Source organism: Canis lupus, chromosome 24 (assembly GCF_011100685.1).
Source record: "Canis lupus familiaris isolate Mischka breed German Shepherd chromosome 24, alternate assembly UU_Cfam_GSD_1.0, whole genome shotgun sequence".
In the NCBI taxonomy this organism is placed as follows: domain Eukaryota; kingdom Metazoa; phylum Chordata; class Mammalia; order Carnivora; family Canidae; genus Canis; species Canis lupus.
This window is the reverse complement of record NC_049245.1, coordinates 34,590,988-34,606,764: the sequence shown is the minus strand read 5'-3', so window position 1 is coordinate 34,606,764 and position 15,777 is coordinate 34,590,988. Positions and strand designations below refer to the sequence as shown.

General features: G+C 47.0%; 1 long non-coding RNA gene across 1 annotated transcript; it reads right to left on the bottom strand.

Annotated features, from left to right (window-relative positions):
* Window positions 1-2,723: 2,723 nt before the first annotated feature.
* On the bottom strand, window positions 2,724-7,409 carry LOC119865554. The gene is made up of 3 exons (XR_005377393.1): window positions 7,355-7,409; window positions 6,246-6,341; window positions 2,724-3,236 (listed from the first exon to the last, which is right to left on the bottom strand). It is a non-coding gene; the product is annotated as an uncharacterized LOC119865554 (long non-coding RNA).
* Between the last annotated feature and the right edge of the window lie 8,368 nt (window positions 7,410-15,777).

The window sequence follows — 15,777 nt, the reverse complement described above, 5'->3', positions numbered from 1 at the left end:
ATCTCTTCTGCATGAGGCTGGCATCCTAGTCAGGGAGACAGACAAATGGACAATTAAGTAAGATATGCAGTGTGGCTAACTCCCAGTGATGACTGCCCTTAACTCGGAGCCTTTGTACGTGCTGTTCCCCTTGCCCACAACACCGTTCCCCAGCAATTCACATGTTTGCAATCTTCAAATCTTTGTTCACTGTTGCCTCCTCAGTGGGACCTTTCTTGACCTTACTATTTAAAATCACTATTCCTGCTTGAATTCCCTGTTCATTTGATTTGGCTTTCTTTGTCTCTATAGCTCTAACACCATCTGACACACTGTGTATATGTTTGCTTGTTTGTTGCTAGTTCTCCCCAATACTGTGTTAAACACAGTGCTGAGCTGTATTTCCCAGCATTCATTCCTTACAACTGAACGTGACCCAGTGATTGAGTTCTAATAGAATGTGGTAGAAGCGATGGATACCACCACCTTCAGGCCTTGGGCCACGGAATCTCCTGCAAGGTCTTCCACACTTGCTCTTCTCCTTCTCAGTCTGTGGTTGCAGAGGATGGGGGAGGGGAACCTCTGAGGCCCTAGAACAGGGCTTCCTAAACTGGACTTTCTAATTTAGGATCAGTCCAATGACCCTCAAGTTATCTATGGATAGAAGGCAGAGGAGGGGCCCTGAATTTGGACATTTAAATAATTGCATCTCTATTTTCACGCACTTCGGATTGGAAACTATCATTTCCTTCAATTACGAATGTAGTCAACGAGTCATAAGAGTAGTAGCAAAGCCTATCACTTGTTTTTCCAGGAGAAATGACAACTGTTTTCATATTGTATGATAGTAGTTGCAGATATATCAGAAATATTTGCAAATATATAGCAAACTTTTTCTGTGAATCTGCAGATAGCAAATAATGTAGGCCATATGGTCTCTGTCACAGCTACTCGCCTCTGCCATTGGAGCACAAAAGCAGCCACAGACACTGTGGAACCAAATGAGTGTGGCTGTGTGCCAATAAAACTTTATTTACACAAAGAGGTGGCAGGCCTGCCCAGTGTGGCCTGTGGTCAGTAGTTTAACTGATCCTGAGTTTATACTCATCACTACTTGAAATTAGGGTCATTATTAGACCTGCCACTTTGTCTTGTTATTTAATGTGTTGATAAAGCATACGGGGCAGCCCCGGTGGCGCAGTGGTTTAGCGCTGCCTGCAGCCCAGGGGGTGATCCTGGAGACCCAGGATCAAGTCCCACGCCAGGCTCTCTGCGTGGAGCCTGCTTCTCCCTCTGCCTGTGTCTCTGCCTCTCTTTCTCTCCCTGCATCTCTATGAATAAATAAATAAAATCTTTATTAAAAAAAAAAAAGATAAAGCATACATAGTGCTATGTGACAAATTGAAAAATATGGTTTAATAACTATGTTTCAATATAATTGGTGTCCTTTATAATCCTATATACTTTATTTTTGAAGGATTTTTGTTTTTTTATTTATTTATTTTTATTTTTTTAAAGGATTTTTAAATTATTTATTTTTGAGAGAGAGAGAGGCAGAGACACAGGCAGAGGGAGAAGCAGGCTCCCTGAGGGGAATCCCAGGACCCCAGAATCACACCCTGAGCCAAAGGCAGACGCTCAACCACTGAGCCACTCATGTGTTCCTATATTTTATTTTTTACATTGAAAAACATTATCCCACATGGGGTGCCTGTGTGGCTCAGTCGGCTAAGCCTCCTCCCCTTTGATCTTGATCTCAAGTCAGGTCTCCATCTCAAGGTCATGAGCCTGAAGAAAAAAGAAACTGAGGCTGGAGGGTTGTTTTTCCAGCGGCTGGCTTGCTCAAATACGCTCCTCAGGGAATGTCGACTCTGTGAGAATGGGATTGGGTTTGGGGGCGGTGGTCTCCGCAGCGCCTAGAAGAGCCTGGGCCGCAGTCCGCAGCAGTGACTATGAGACATGAGTGAGGAACACCCCAGCTCCATGGGCTTGTGGGGCCTGCAGGGTGGACTCGGAGGGAGGCAGGGAGAAACTGAGCTGGTATCAGGACGTGTGAGGCAGAGGCAGCCTAGGCTGCTCAAGCGGGGTTGGGGCGAGGGGACTAGGAGACCAGCCTCCAATGACTCATTCTCCTGGGCAGTGTGGGGGGCAGCTCTGACCCCCCTCTGCCTTATAATTCCCAGCATCTCCTACTGAATCTCTATTTCTTCGAGTCTCAGGTTGAGTGACTGAGCGCAGCCCTGACCAATAGGACAGACCTCGGATACATCACGAGGCTGAGAGGGAAGCAGTGTCTGACAGGGTTGAGACTTCAGCAGTGGGCCTACCGGAGACCCCTTCCTCTCCCTCTCCGTGTTGGGGCTTAGAGACTGCACTTTCCCCCTCTTCTCCCCCTCCCTCCCTCCCTACCTCACCCCTTGGACACCAAGCACCAGGCCGCTGATCTCTTGTCCTCTCTGTCCCTTTCTCTCCTGGCTCCCCATCTTTTTCCTGTATTAGCTGCCACACATTATGCACCCTTTCTGTACCTCGGTTTTTTCAACTGTAAAATGGGACGATAAGAAAAGTTTGATCTTTTCGGGGTTGCTGTGAGGATGAACGGACCAGGGCTCTGAGACACCTCCAGAGAGATCAAGGCCCTCTAATCATTTGAGTATAGGGAAAAAAGAAGACAAGAGGCATTTTCATTTCTGTCAATTTTTTGTGTATATTTGAATACCCTTTATGGGTATTATTTCACAGATATTATTGCTTTGGATGAGGCTGAATTAAAAAAAAAATAAATCCAAGTGAAAGTAGTAGCACTAGATGAGTGGTAAAACATTAATTAAATGACTTGTGGACATGGACATCATTGCAAAAATTGAGAGGATGATTAAGGTTTGGGCTGCTTTGCTGTGTTGGAGAAAAACCTGTTTCTGGACCATTTGCTTCCAGAAACTTCCCCTTCAGGTGCTGGATGGAAGTGCTGGAAATCAGGCCAACCCTAAAGCAGAGCTATCTATGTTTTAGGGACTTCAGTTGGGAGTAGGTGGTCTTTCCTTATCAATTAAACCACTGAGGCTTAGGCTTGCTCTCCTGAGGCCAAGACTGGTGGGGATATTGTTGATGCCCTTATAGGGAGTTGACTAGTGTCCCCTCCGCCAAAGATCTGTCCCAGTCCTAACCCCAGTACTGATAGGAGGGTCTTTGCTGGTAAGGATCTCAAGATGTCATCATCCTGGATTAGAGTGGGTCCTGAATCTGTGACCAGTGTCCTTGTAAGAGAGAGAAGAGAAGACACATGGAGACACAGGAGAGAAGGATGGGGAAGACAGAGGCAGAGATTGGGGGATGCTGCAACAAGCTGGGGAAGAGGCAAGGAAGGATTCTCCCCTTTTGGAACAAATGTGGACGTGCCAACACCTTGAGTTTGAACTTCTAGCCTCCAGAACTTTGACAGTACATTCCCATTGTTTGAAGCCACCAAGTTTGTGGTAATTTGTTGCAGTGACTCTAGGAAATGAATACACCCTCCCCTTATAAAAACAAAGGCCCATTTGTTTTCTCTCTTACTTTGCAAGTCTGGACTGGTCCTATGGGACCAGGATCCTATGGGATTTGAGGAAGGGAAGCTCATAACCTGGACCCACCTGGAGGTAGATTTCCTGTGAAGTTAATGAAGCTCAAACTTGCCCAATGCTTGCCCAGGTACCTTCCAAAACCCTGTGTGGAGCCCTAACACCGCAGTCACAGGGCCAAATGTTTGTAAAACCTGCAAAAGATTTTGGCTACTATTCCTTAAGACCATTGTCTCTCTTTGCTTTGACTTTTCTGGCATACTTCCCCTTGTACTGCATGATATTGGGGTGGCTGGAGTGTGTTAGGGATCTGGGTGAAGGGAAATTTGGTTGGGATTGCATTCAGTTGGCCATATGAGACATGTCAAGTGGCTCAAGGCCCATCTCTGGGCATGGTTAAGTCACCGCTTGTTCTCCAGGGTGAGAATGGCTTCCCAGAAAGCTCCTTCCACCCACGGTAGCCCCAGAATCATCATCGTAGTGCAAGGATGGACATCATCAACAAACTAGTTGATGAGAGTCATCAATTAGTGAGAATTTGAGGTTAGTCACTGCACCTAGAAAACTTGAAAGGCCTTGAAATATTTTAGCTCATGTAGGAAAGACCCTTGGTAATACTTACCCCAAATTCGATAGCCCTTCTGCAGATGTTTATGTTGTGGGCTGAATTGTGTCTTTCTCCAGAGTCATATGTTGAAGTCTTAGAGCCCAAGACCTCACAATGTGACTCTATTTGGAGAAAGGGTCTTTAAAGAGGTGACTAAGTTCGAATGAGGTCATTAGTGTGGGATCTGATCTAATATGATGGTGTCCTTATAAGAAGAGAAGATTAGGGCACAGACACACACTAAGGGAAGACCATGTGAGGACACAGGGAGAAGACGACCTGTCTCCATACCAGGGAGAGAGGCCTCAGGAGAAACTAGCCCCTGCTGACACCTTGATCTTGGACTTCCACATGCAGGTAGGGGAGAAAATAAATGTCTGTTGTTTGAGCCCCTCTGTGGTGCTTTGTTATGACAGCCTTAGCAAACTAAGACACTATGTGACATGACCTAAAATGGGTTACAAAGCCAAAGGAAACTTTTGTGAACTGTCAATTTTTTTTTTCCCTGATGAACCTTTTTAGAGGAAAGAATGAATTGCATTTTCTTTTCTCCCTGTGGGAAATGATATTTATAAGAAGACATAATCAAGATGTCTGTGGTCAAGGGGGAAATGGCCCCCAAGTGTCTTTCCTCCATGAACTACGACATTTCAAGGCATTTCAAATTTTCTTGTGAAGTGACTAATCTTAAATATTTGCTGAATTAATGACTCTCAAAGTGTGCCAGGCAATTAATAAAAATATTTTTTTTGTTGGATTTTGTGGTTTGTGTCAGCTTCTAAGAAAGTAATTGGCTTTTTTTTCCTAGGTAAATATTTACTTTTGTGCCTGATTTTGTATGAATAATTTTGTCTTCTTCTTTAAGAGGGCCTCACAGATGGTATAAGCTTCAGGCCCAAGACTGGATCTGCCCCTCTCCCATCCCTCTCTATCTGTCCTCAGCAGGTCAACACTGCAGGGGACCTTTACCCCTCAGGGAAACCCCCCTCTACTTCCAACCACTTGGAGCCTCTCCTGTTTGGGCCCTATTTTCTGGGGGGTGAGTGTTGAGTGCAGAAGGGAAAGATGCATAATTGATGAGGCTCTGAATGTGGCTGGGCTGAAGAGGTCAATTAATTATTAAATATGGACCCAATGGGGAGAAATTTCATTATGGGGTCACTTAATTAAGTGGCAGGCCAGAGGGATATCCCAAGATGGGATTTCAAAGTCTCTTGTTTCTGAGTTTGGTTCTGGACCGAGTCTGAATGTGTGGGGAAAAGAGAGAGGCTCTTAAACCTGGGACATTCGTGTGAATCTAACCTCCCAACACTCTCGCAGTTACTCCCTCTGCCCTCTTTCCTTCCTTGCTTTCCTACCTCCATTCTCCTTCTCAACTGTCCTTCCTTCATTATTTCAAATATATCTATTGAACGTCATCCACACACCAGGCATTGTTCTAAACATCAGTGCTATGGTGGTGAAAACAGCTTAGTTCCAGGGGGAGACAAGTAGTAACCAGGTAAAGTATCGAATAAACAGGACAGCATCACATAGGTGTGCCGTGCCAATCTGAAAAATGGAGTGATGGGGAGACCATCTGGATAGGCTTGCCGAGGTGGTCCCTCTGAGGAGGCAATGTTCGAGCAGAGTCCTGAGGCATGAGAAGGAAACAGTTGTGTGAAAGTCAGGCAGAAGAGCACTCCAGACAGAGGGAACAGTAAGTGCAAAGGCCCCGAGGTGGGACAAGCTGGTGTGTTCCAGGAAGAGTCAGGAGGCTGAGGTAGTTGGAAGAGAGTGGGTGAAGGAAAGCATGGTAGGATATGAGGTTCAAGAAGGTCAAGGGGGATGCCTGGGTGGCTCAGCAGTTTAGTGCCTGCCTTTAACCCAGGGTGTGATCCCGGGATCCTAGAATCAAGTCCCACATCAGGCTCCCCACAAGGAGCCTGCTTCTCCCTCTGCCTGTGTCTCTCATTAATGAATGAATGAATGAATGAATGAATGAATGAATAAATAAATAAATAATCTTAAAAAAAAAGAAGAAGAAGTGGCCAAGGGCCAACAGATGATGGAGGGACAGGGATTTTTTTTCTCAATAAGGACTGGGGTAAACTGCCTACCACTCACTGTATTACTCAGTATGCTTTTCAGCTGGATGTGATGGAAATCCAACTCAAGTTGTCTTATTCGAAACAGGACTGGATTGGGTCATGTGTCTGGAAAAAAAAAAGAACAGAGGTAACAGGGTTTAGGCAGAGCCGAATCCAGTGGCTCAAAAGATGATGTCATGATGAATTTTCAACTCTCTCAATTCTGCTTCCCCTTTCAAGCAGGCTTTCCCCATCTCATGACAAAGGTGACCTCCAGCTGTGTCATGATTTATCCTCCAAGCACAGAAACTTCAGCAGAAAGACAGTACCTCTTCCCAAAACATCCCAGCTAATATCCTGGTTTAGAAATTTATCAGATGGCCTCAGTCCCTTGCCCACTGCTGAACCAATCACTGTGAACTCCGACTGACCAGAATGTGCACTGGGGGAGATGGGTCCTCATAGACTAGGACCAAGGAACTCGAGGTGCTCAGGTGAAAACTGGGGGTCTGTGGCCAGAAGAAGAAGGAATGGATTCTGCGCAGACATAAACAACAGATGTCCGCTATACCTCTCAGACACTCTCTTTTTCTTTGCCTTCAAAAAGCTATTCTTTTAAAGAAATCCATCAAAAGGAGTGATGAATCCCATCTTGACATTGGGCACACGGGAGCTTTGGGCATCAACATAAATCCTGATCACACAGGATTTGCAGGCATGAGTTTTGAGTCTGACAGGCAGTGTGGAAAATTGGGAAGTGCTTGGGCTCTGGGGCCCAACAAATTAAAATTCAGGGTGAAGAGCTTTGAAAGGGACAAGGAGGGCCATTGAATGAGCAAAAGGAAACTCCTACCAAAAAGAGCCTTTAATTTTGGTAAATCTATCAATGGAAACTCACAGTGGAAAAAGTAATCAAAAATGGGTAAAGCAAAATGTTCTGATAGGGTGGTGATCTGATGCAGCCATTCTGAAGAGCAAATGGGTGCTGCAGAGTCCATTTAACCACATGCAATTGTAGGGGACCCAACAACCCTCCCCCAGCTCTCACTGCTGGACAAATTATCACAAGCATCCACATGAAGACCTCGTAGGAGGCTATTGTGCCAACACTGGAGGTGTGATGAGGAGATGGGGCTTACCAGTGTGTCTGTTATGGGGAAGCAGATGGATAAAATGTGAATGCACCCTGGGAACTCTGAGCAACAGTTAGAACAATGGATAAGCCAGACCCACCCAGAACATGGACAGATTCTAAGAACCCAGTCCTTGGGTGCAGTGTAAGAAGCAAGAGATATAACACAATACCATTTGCAGGATAAAAATAGATATGTACACAAAATAATACAAATCATATAGTAATACACACATGTCAAAAAAAAAATCTTAAAGACACTAGAATGGCAGCCTGTAAAGAGGAGAGGAAAACAAATGGGAAAAGAGGATTAAAGGGAACCAATTAGGGATCCCTGGGTGACGCAGTGGTTTAGCGCCTGCCTTTGGCCCAGGGCGCGATCCTGGAGACCCGGGATCGAATCCCATGTTGGGCTCCCGGTGCATGGAGCCTGCTTCTCCCTCTGCCTATGTCTCTGCCTCTCTCTCTCTCTCTGTGTGACTATCATAAATAAATAAAAATTTAAAAAAAAAAGGAACCAATTATTAATCTATGAAGAAGGGTCTTTCCTGGACCAATGCTGATAAGTCCAGGAACTGAGAAATAGGAGTAACTCAGCCTTCTTCCCTTGAGGTAGGAAAGAAAGAAAGAAAGAAAGAAAGAAAGAAAGAAAGAAAGAAAGAAAGAAAGAAAGAAAGAAAGAAGAAAGAAAGAAAGAAAGAAGGAAGGAAGGAAGGAAGGAAGGAAGGAAGGGAAGGGAAGGAAGATTGAAGAAGAAAGAAAGAAGAAAGAAAGAAAGAAAGAAAGAAAGAAAGAAAGAGGAAAGAAGGAAGAAGGAAGGAAGGAAGGAAGGAAGGAAGGAAGGAAGGAAGGAAGGAAAGGAGACTGACAAACCCTTAGTCGGAAGTGGCCAACAAATGCCCTGTATCAGTTATGAGAGTGCTTGGCTTTAGGTAACAATGTTTGACTGCTGGTGGCTTAAGGAAGGAAGGCTGTGTCCCACACAATGAGAAATCTGAAGCAAGCAGCTGCTGGTGTTGATCACTAACTCACTCATGTCAGACCTGGTGTCACATTTTTGTGATCTTCTGCAATGTCCTTAAACTTCTAGCCTCATGGTTGCAAGGTAACTACTGCAACTCTGGACATCACACTTGACTTTAAGGCAGAAAAAAGGCAGGAGAGAATGAAGGGTAGTGGCAGTTGCAAATGGTGCTTTTGTAAGAAAAGCAAACGTTTTTCCCAGTTCTCTCCTGGCTGACTTTCCTATTTAAGGACCCATAGGCTAACACCTCACCTTGTGACCCGTAGGGGTGGGTGGGTCAGGGTGGGTGGATGTTTCCCATTAGGAAACAGTGGTGAGCTATCAGTTGGCTCTGGGAACATTTCTACCCTAACAACGGCGACCAGGAAGGAAGAACAGGGGACGTATAGCATATGCCACAGACCAGACACTGCTCTTTGTGTTTTACCCGTATTAGCCTGTTTACGTCTCACAACAGCTTTTAGGATGAGCCTCATGGTTGTCCCCCATTCCGAAAGATGAGGGAATTGAGGCAAAGAGGTAATGAAACATCTTCCATAAGGGCACATGGCCAGAAAATGGGAAGTCAGGACCTGAACCTAGGCGGCGTGGCATCAGAGTTCCTGAGTTCCTGTGTTGCAGGTGAGCTGCGAGCTCTGCCCTCCAGACCTCCCCGAGATGAAGCTCAAAAGTTCCAGATGTAATTAAGGATGTGGGGAGGGTGGTGTTGAGTACCACAATTAACACCTTATGGTTTTATATATATATAAATATAAATATTTAAAAAATTATAAATATTTATAAAAATATTTATGTATTTTTATATATGTGGTTTTATATATAAATATAAATGTATTTTATAAATATTTATAAAAATAAATTTATATAAATATTTATATATATATTTGAGGTTGTCAATTGTGTATGTATACCTATACCTGTATCTCCATCCCTCCATCATGTCTATCTGTCTATCTACCCATCCATCCATCCATCCATCCATCCATCCATTCATCACCTATCTATCTAGAGAAAAGGCAATACTCATTTATTTGAGCAAAGCTGTGAAGGATAAAGAGTAAGCTGCATGAAGGAAAAGGCAGGGCAAGTCCAAGGGCAGAGAGTTGCTGGGCAGGGGGAGCAGCAGGCTCTGTGCTGTGAGATGCGACAAAGTCTGCAGCAATTAGGGAGCAGACAGGAGCTGTGGCTGGAGTGGAGGCTCCCGGGGGACCAACCCTGGAGGGCTCTGAGGAATCCAGATTTTATTCTAAATCAAGGACTTGGTCATCAGCGGATTTTAAGCAGGGGAGGCACCTGCTCTGGCTTCTTTTTTTTTTTTAATTTTTTTTTATTTTTATTTATTTATGATAGTCACAGAGAGAGAGAGAGAGAGAGAGAGAGGCAGAGACATAGGCAGAGGGAGAAGCAGGCTCCATGCACCGGGAGCCTGACGTGGGATTCGATCCTGGGTCTCCAGGATCCCGCCCTGGGCCAAAGGCAGGCGCCAAACCGCTGCGCCACCCAGGGATCCCTCTGGCTTCTTTTTTAAAAGATCCCTCTGGCTGCCAGCTGGAGACAGGCTTGTGAAGTGGGCAAGAATCGAACCAGGAGAGCAGTGTGGAACATTAGAGATGTCCGTGGCTCCGACCAGGCTGATGGCTGTGGAGGCGCTGAGAAGGGGCCAGGCTTGGGGGATATGTTTTATTAGGAGCCGACAGGACTTCCTGATGGAAAGGATGTGCCGTCTGAGAGAAGGAAAGGAACCAAGGATAACCTTGAGATGGTGGGACTGGGTATTGGTTGGATGCCGGGCCATCAGCAGGTTTGGCAGTGCAGGCAGAGGAGGATGGAATCGAGGAATTAGTTTGCTCGGCTCTGCCCTGAGTTGAGAAGTGTTATCTGCAGCCTCCTGGACCTTTTCCTGATTGAGCGTCCTCATGCAGACTTGGTCTTCGCAAGGGGAGGCTGGGCAGTTCCCCTGAGCCTCTGGGCCAGCCTTGGAGGGTGGCTCACCGAGTCGCTTCTTGGGGCAAAACTGACAAGGTCAGGTGCACAAATGCTGTAAATAATAGAAAAGACACATTCAAAATGACAGGCATAACCAAACCAGAAAATCCTCATTTCTAACCAGATACATTAAGTATCTGTTTTTCATCTCTGCTCCAAAGATGTGCACAGCTGTCTGGCATTTGTGGACGGGCTCAGGCTGCTTAACCCCCACCTGCCTTTCTGGGGTCCGAGGCCTCTTTGGTGAACTTGGATGTTTGAGCCTGATGCTACCAGCAGCGTCAATCTGCCTAGCCAGCAAGGTCTTCTGGTGGGAAGTGGGGGCCTGGCTTTGTCGGACAGATCCTGGAAGGGGTGCCTGGTTGAGCAGCCTTCGAAGGCAAACTCATATACAATGTGGACTGATGGTGGAAAGAGTTGCCTTCCTCTCTCCAGCAAGCTAAGGAAATAGGGCTGGGTCAGTAAACAAGGAGCTCTGGGTGAGAAGTAACTGGGAGAAAGAGCAAAGCCTTTTTTACTTGCTTGGCTGGTTTTGGTTTTGGTGATAGGAGCAATAAGAAGTGAAAAATGAAATAATTTTCAGTAACAGATACTATTGGTTGAGTTGACACCCAACAACTATTCCCCCTACTTTGTCACTCTTGAAACCTTGATTTTGTTCCAAGGTCCTGAGTCCAGTCCCATGAGGTGAGTCAGTTGGTCCAAGCCAATCATGGCAACTCAGGCTTCCTTAGGCAGCGATTAGACTAGAGGTAAACATGTGACCCAGTGCGTGTTGCTGGCCATATAAGGAAAAATTTTCCTCTGAGAGATAGAGACAGACAGACAGACAGACAGACTCAGAGTCCTGACATTGCAGAATGGTGGAACCAGGATTTCTCAACCTCAGCATTATTGGCATTTTGGATCAGGCAATCCTTTGCTGTGGGGAGCTGTCCTGTGCACTGTAGAACGTGTCACAGCATCCCTGGTCTCCACCTAATAGATGCTAGTATTACCCACATCCCAGTCATGACACAATAAAAAAAAGTATATACATTTATCTCCACAGACATTGTCAAATGTCTCCCGGTGGGCAAAATCACCCCTGGTTGAGAATGACTGCTCTAGAAATCATGTTTGGGTTCATGTGTTCATTATTCAAATGGATATCCACTGAGCACTCACTATGCCCCGCACTCTATTCCGGGGCTGGGGGTATCATGGAGAACATAGCAATGCTTGTCCCCTCAAGAGTCTGGCCCTTTGGTGAGGCAGATGGTAAACTAAGCACGCACGGTTGGTCAGCTGGTGATACCAGTGAGGGAGAAACAAAGTAGGGTCGAGAGGTAGAAGGTGGCCATGGAGGGGTTGGTGCTTCACGTTCCCGTTGGTGGTCAGAGGGACCTTCTCCGATAAGGTGACATTTCAATAATTGGGGCAAGTAGTACCATTGACCGAGATAGAGGAGCGAGTTGGGAGTAGAAACCCAAGAAGTTTTTTCGGACAATGTTAATCTGAGCAGTTTATTAGATACTCTGAGGAGACGTGGGGTAGGTGGCTAGAGATGAAGACGGGAACACGCACTCTACTGAAGTGATTCTCTAATAAACCACTTTCTTCTCCCTGAGCCTTCGGAATGCTGTTCCCTCTGTCTGGAATGCTGTTCCTCCGAGTCATTAAACAGGGCTCGAGTTCAACACAGCTTTCTCAGGGAGATCCCTCCATCCTGCCCCAACCCCAGCCCCAGGTCTTCACTTTACAAACCCTGAGAGCCCCTGACCTCCTTGGAGGTTGTGCACAATTGAAATTAAGTAATGGAGTTTTTTTTTTTGTTTTTGTTTTTGTTTTTTAAGTAATGGAGTTTGATATGATCCGTTCCCTTGCTTGTCCTTTTCCATAAGGCCAAGAACTCTGTCTGTTTGAATTGTCACTCCATCGCCAACGCTGTACGTACTGTAGGCATTCAGGCTTATGGAACTGAGGATTGACTGCATTTGTCTGGTTGTCTATTTATTCACCTAGTAGACACTGCTTTCCCACCACCCCATTGTGTACACTTGGTATTTACTTGACCATGAGCTACCCACACTTTTTTTAAAAAATATATTATGTTTTGTTTTGTTTTGTTTTTTTGAGAGAGCTAGAGCTAGAGAGAGAGCCCAAGCAGGGGCAGAGGCAGAGGGAGAGGGAGAAGCAAGGCTCCCTGCTGAGCTTGTTCCCAGGACCCCAGGATCATGACCTGAGCCAAAGACAGACACTTCACCAACTGAGCCACCCAGGCACCCACACACCTGTGTTTCTTTGCCTGAGGGCTTTCTCAGGCCTCTGCACCCAGTTCTGCCCTGCACACAGCAGGTAGGAGGTACCAAGCCCTCTCCCCTCCTGGGAGCAACCCTCAACTAATGACTGATTGGACTTTGGGAAAAGGTACTCCCCTTGCCCACTCCCCGGGGGAGGGTAACTCTGAGGAGCGTGTTCTACAGGGATTTAGCTCCCCTTGCCCAGCATGGAAACTCGTTCAATGCTACACTGTCGGGGTGGGGAGGGCTGCCTTCCTTCTCGTGTCACCTCCCCCTGGCCCGGATGCTGTTGCCCATACTCCCCAAATACACTCTTTGTGCTTAAATCCTTATGTCTGCTTCTGGGGAGACCCTGTGGAAGCCACTCAAAGGTGCAAAACACCAACTAGGGGCCAGAGCTGGCTCTGGTCTCCAGAAACCAAGTGACCATGTCCTCCATGACCCCATTTCCTCTGGTTGGGATGGACAGATCATAAGCAAGGACTCCAGTTAATCAATAAGGAAGTCATCCGATAATGCTGCTGCCACACTGGAATAGACAGAAAATGGGAGTGGGCTGCAGGCTACATTAGCCAGGGGGTCACCCAAGGTTCCTCCAAGGTGGTATCTGATGTGGACTCGGAGGCCGAGGAGAAGTCAGCCATGGGAGGCTCTGAAGGAAGGGCATGCCAGGCAGAGAGCACAGCCAGTGCAAAGGCCGGGGGTCGGCCTGGGAGGGGGTGAGCATATTAGAGAAGCAGAAGGGGGTGAACGTGATGGGACCCCCGAGATCAAAACAAAAAAGGGAGGATATGAGGGCAGATAGGCTGCAGTGTCCTGAGTGAATGACTGACTGAATGAATGAATGAATGAGCAGGTGGCCTGGAGCTATAGAGATTGGAGAGGAGGCCATCTGGGGCAGATCCTTCCTAGCCACTGAACCGAGAGAGTGAGTCCTCTGTCTAGAATGGCAGCAGTAATCCATTGGAAATGTGGCAGCTGGACCAGAAATGCTGCTTTTTTAATAAGGATTCAGAGGTCGGGAGGCTGAGGAGGGGAGCCAGACAAGGTGAGGAGGGAGGGAGGGAAGCCCCCAACTGCCCGCCCCACCAGCGCCCAGAAATCTGACAGCTCTGTCATCAGGAGATGGTATGTAATTCCCCCAGGGGGTCACAGTCTGGCTGGGAAGGCACTTAGGGCCAAGTACTGTCTGGCCTTCTTGGTCTGCTTTCTCATAGGAGAGGGGAGACGGCTCCCTTGGGATGGGAAATCCTTAGGGGTCCCTCCAGCCCAGTATGCTGAGGGCCTCACCGCTCCCAGGGCCAGTGAGTGGAAAGGGGTGTGGGTCTCAGGACATGCTGTTTGTGGAACGACCCTATTGGGATTTGTGAGGAAGCAGCCTCCCTCTCATGTTGCTTGCCCTAACGCCGTCAACCACTGAGTCACACCTTCGGACTTGAGCTCTCCTGCCAGAGTCCCTGTAAATACACACCTGTGACACCAGGAGAGACAAGCACATGGCACCTGCCAAAACCTTCATCCAAGTGCTGTGTCAGTGGAACCCATGAGGGGATGGGACGCTGGACAGATACATTCCCATGCCGAGGGCACATAACTAGTGCCACTGTGGCCTCATGGTTGCCAGAGGTAAAAATGTGATTCAAATGGATTTAAACAAAATGGGAATTTATTGGTATGTTTATTGCAGTAAAATGCAGATCACATAAAATTCACCATATAACTATGTCTAAGTGTACAATTTAGTGGCATTGAGTTCCTGTCACAGTATTGAGCAACCATCACCACCACCCATTTCCAGAACATTGTCATCACCCCAAATGGAGACTCTGTACCCATTCAACTCCCCATCCCCCCCCCCCCCCCCCCCCCCGCCCAAATCTGTTGGGTTTTGTAGCTAAGAAGTCAAGGAGGGTGAGCTGGCTTCAGCCACAGGTTGCTGCAAGTGCTCAGACAATTTCACCTCTGGATGCTGTCTCCCCTGGGTTGATTCTGGGATGGGATTTCCCACTGGGATGTCAAGGTGGCTGGTGGAGCTCCAGCCTGACACCCCCTTGATGCCATATCTGGAGGGAGAGAGCAACCAACTCACTTGGCAGCTGTTCAAGCAAAAGCCATGGGATTCACTTGACCTGGCCTACCTGGCTTGGCCAAAACCATGTTTTTGTGGACTAAATATTTGTGTCCACCCTGATTCAGATGTGAAAGCCCCAGTCCCCTATGTGGTGCTGATAGGAGGTGGAGCCTTTGGGAGGTGGTTAGGTCATGACGGTGGTGCTCTCATGAATGGGATCAGAGTCCTTCTAGGAAGAGACAGGAGAGAGCTTGCTTCCCCTGCCCTGTCTGTGGCCAGGAAGCAGGCTTTCACCAGATGCTGGACCTGCCTGCGCTTTGATCTTGGCCTTCCCAACTTCCAGAACCGTGAGAGATAAACATGCATTCTTTTTTTTTTTTAATTTTTTTTTTTAAACGTGCATTCTTTAAGTCGCTCAGTCAATGGTTATCGTAGCCCAAGAAAACCAAGACACGCGTGATTCCCCTGAACCCGTCATGGTGGCTGGGAGCGCTGATTGCCCCGTTGGCTTGTGGACTGTGAGTCGGGGAGAAGGTGGCTTCCCAGAGGAAAGTCAGGGTTATGTGATTTGGAGAAAGCATTTGGTGTTATTCGGTGAAAGGCAAAAATAACACGCTGGCTGCAGCCTATGCCTTGAGCCGTCCTTCTGGTGGGAGCAGCTGAGTCAAGCCAGCCCAGAATTCTTGCTGCAGTGATATGACTCGGGTTGCTGAGCTAACTGATGGAAAGCCCAAGCCAGTCGAGGCCACCATGCAAAGAGGGCCTGCTGGGTCTGAAGCCAACACAAAAGAGAACAGCCCTGAGGGACGGAGAGGGACGGTCCCGATAACACGGGGAAGCCCCTGGGTCCAGCCAAGCTCAAAGCCGTTCTACTTCTGGATATTACAGTTACATAAGCCAACACATTTGCTTTCTGGCATAAGCCAGTTTGAGGTTTTATATTTTTGTCACTTGTTATCCAAAGAGGATTAATGCTAGTTCATGACCACAAATCACTTAAGAAGCATGAAGCTGGATGATTTCTAAACTCCCCTCCAGCCAAACATTCTAAAAGATTTCCCTTCCAA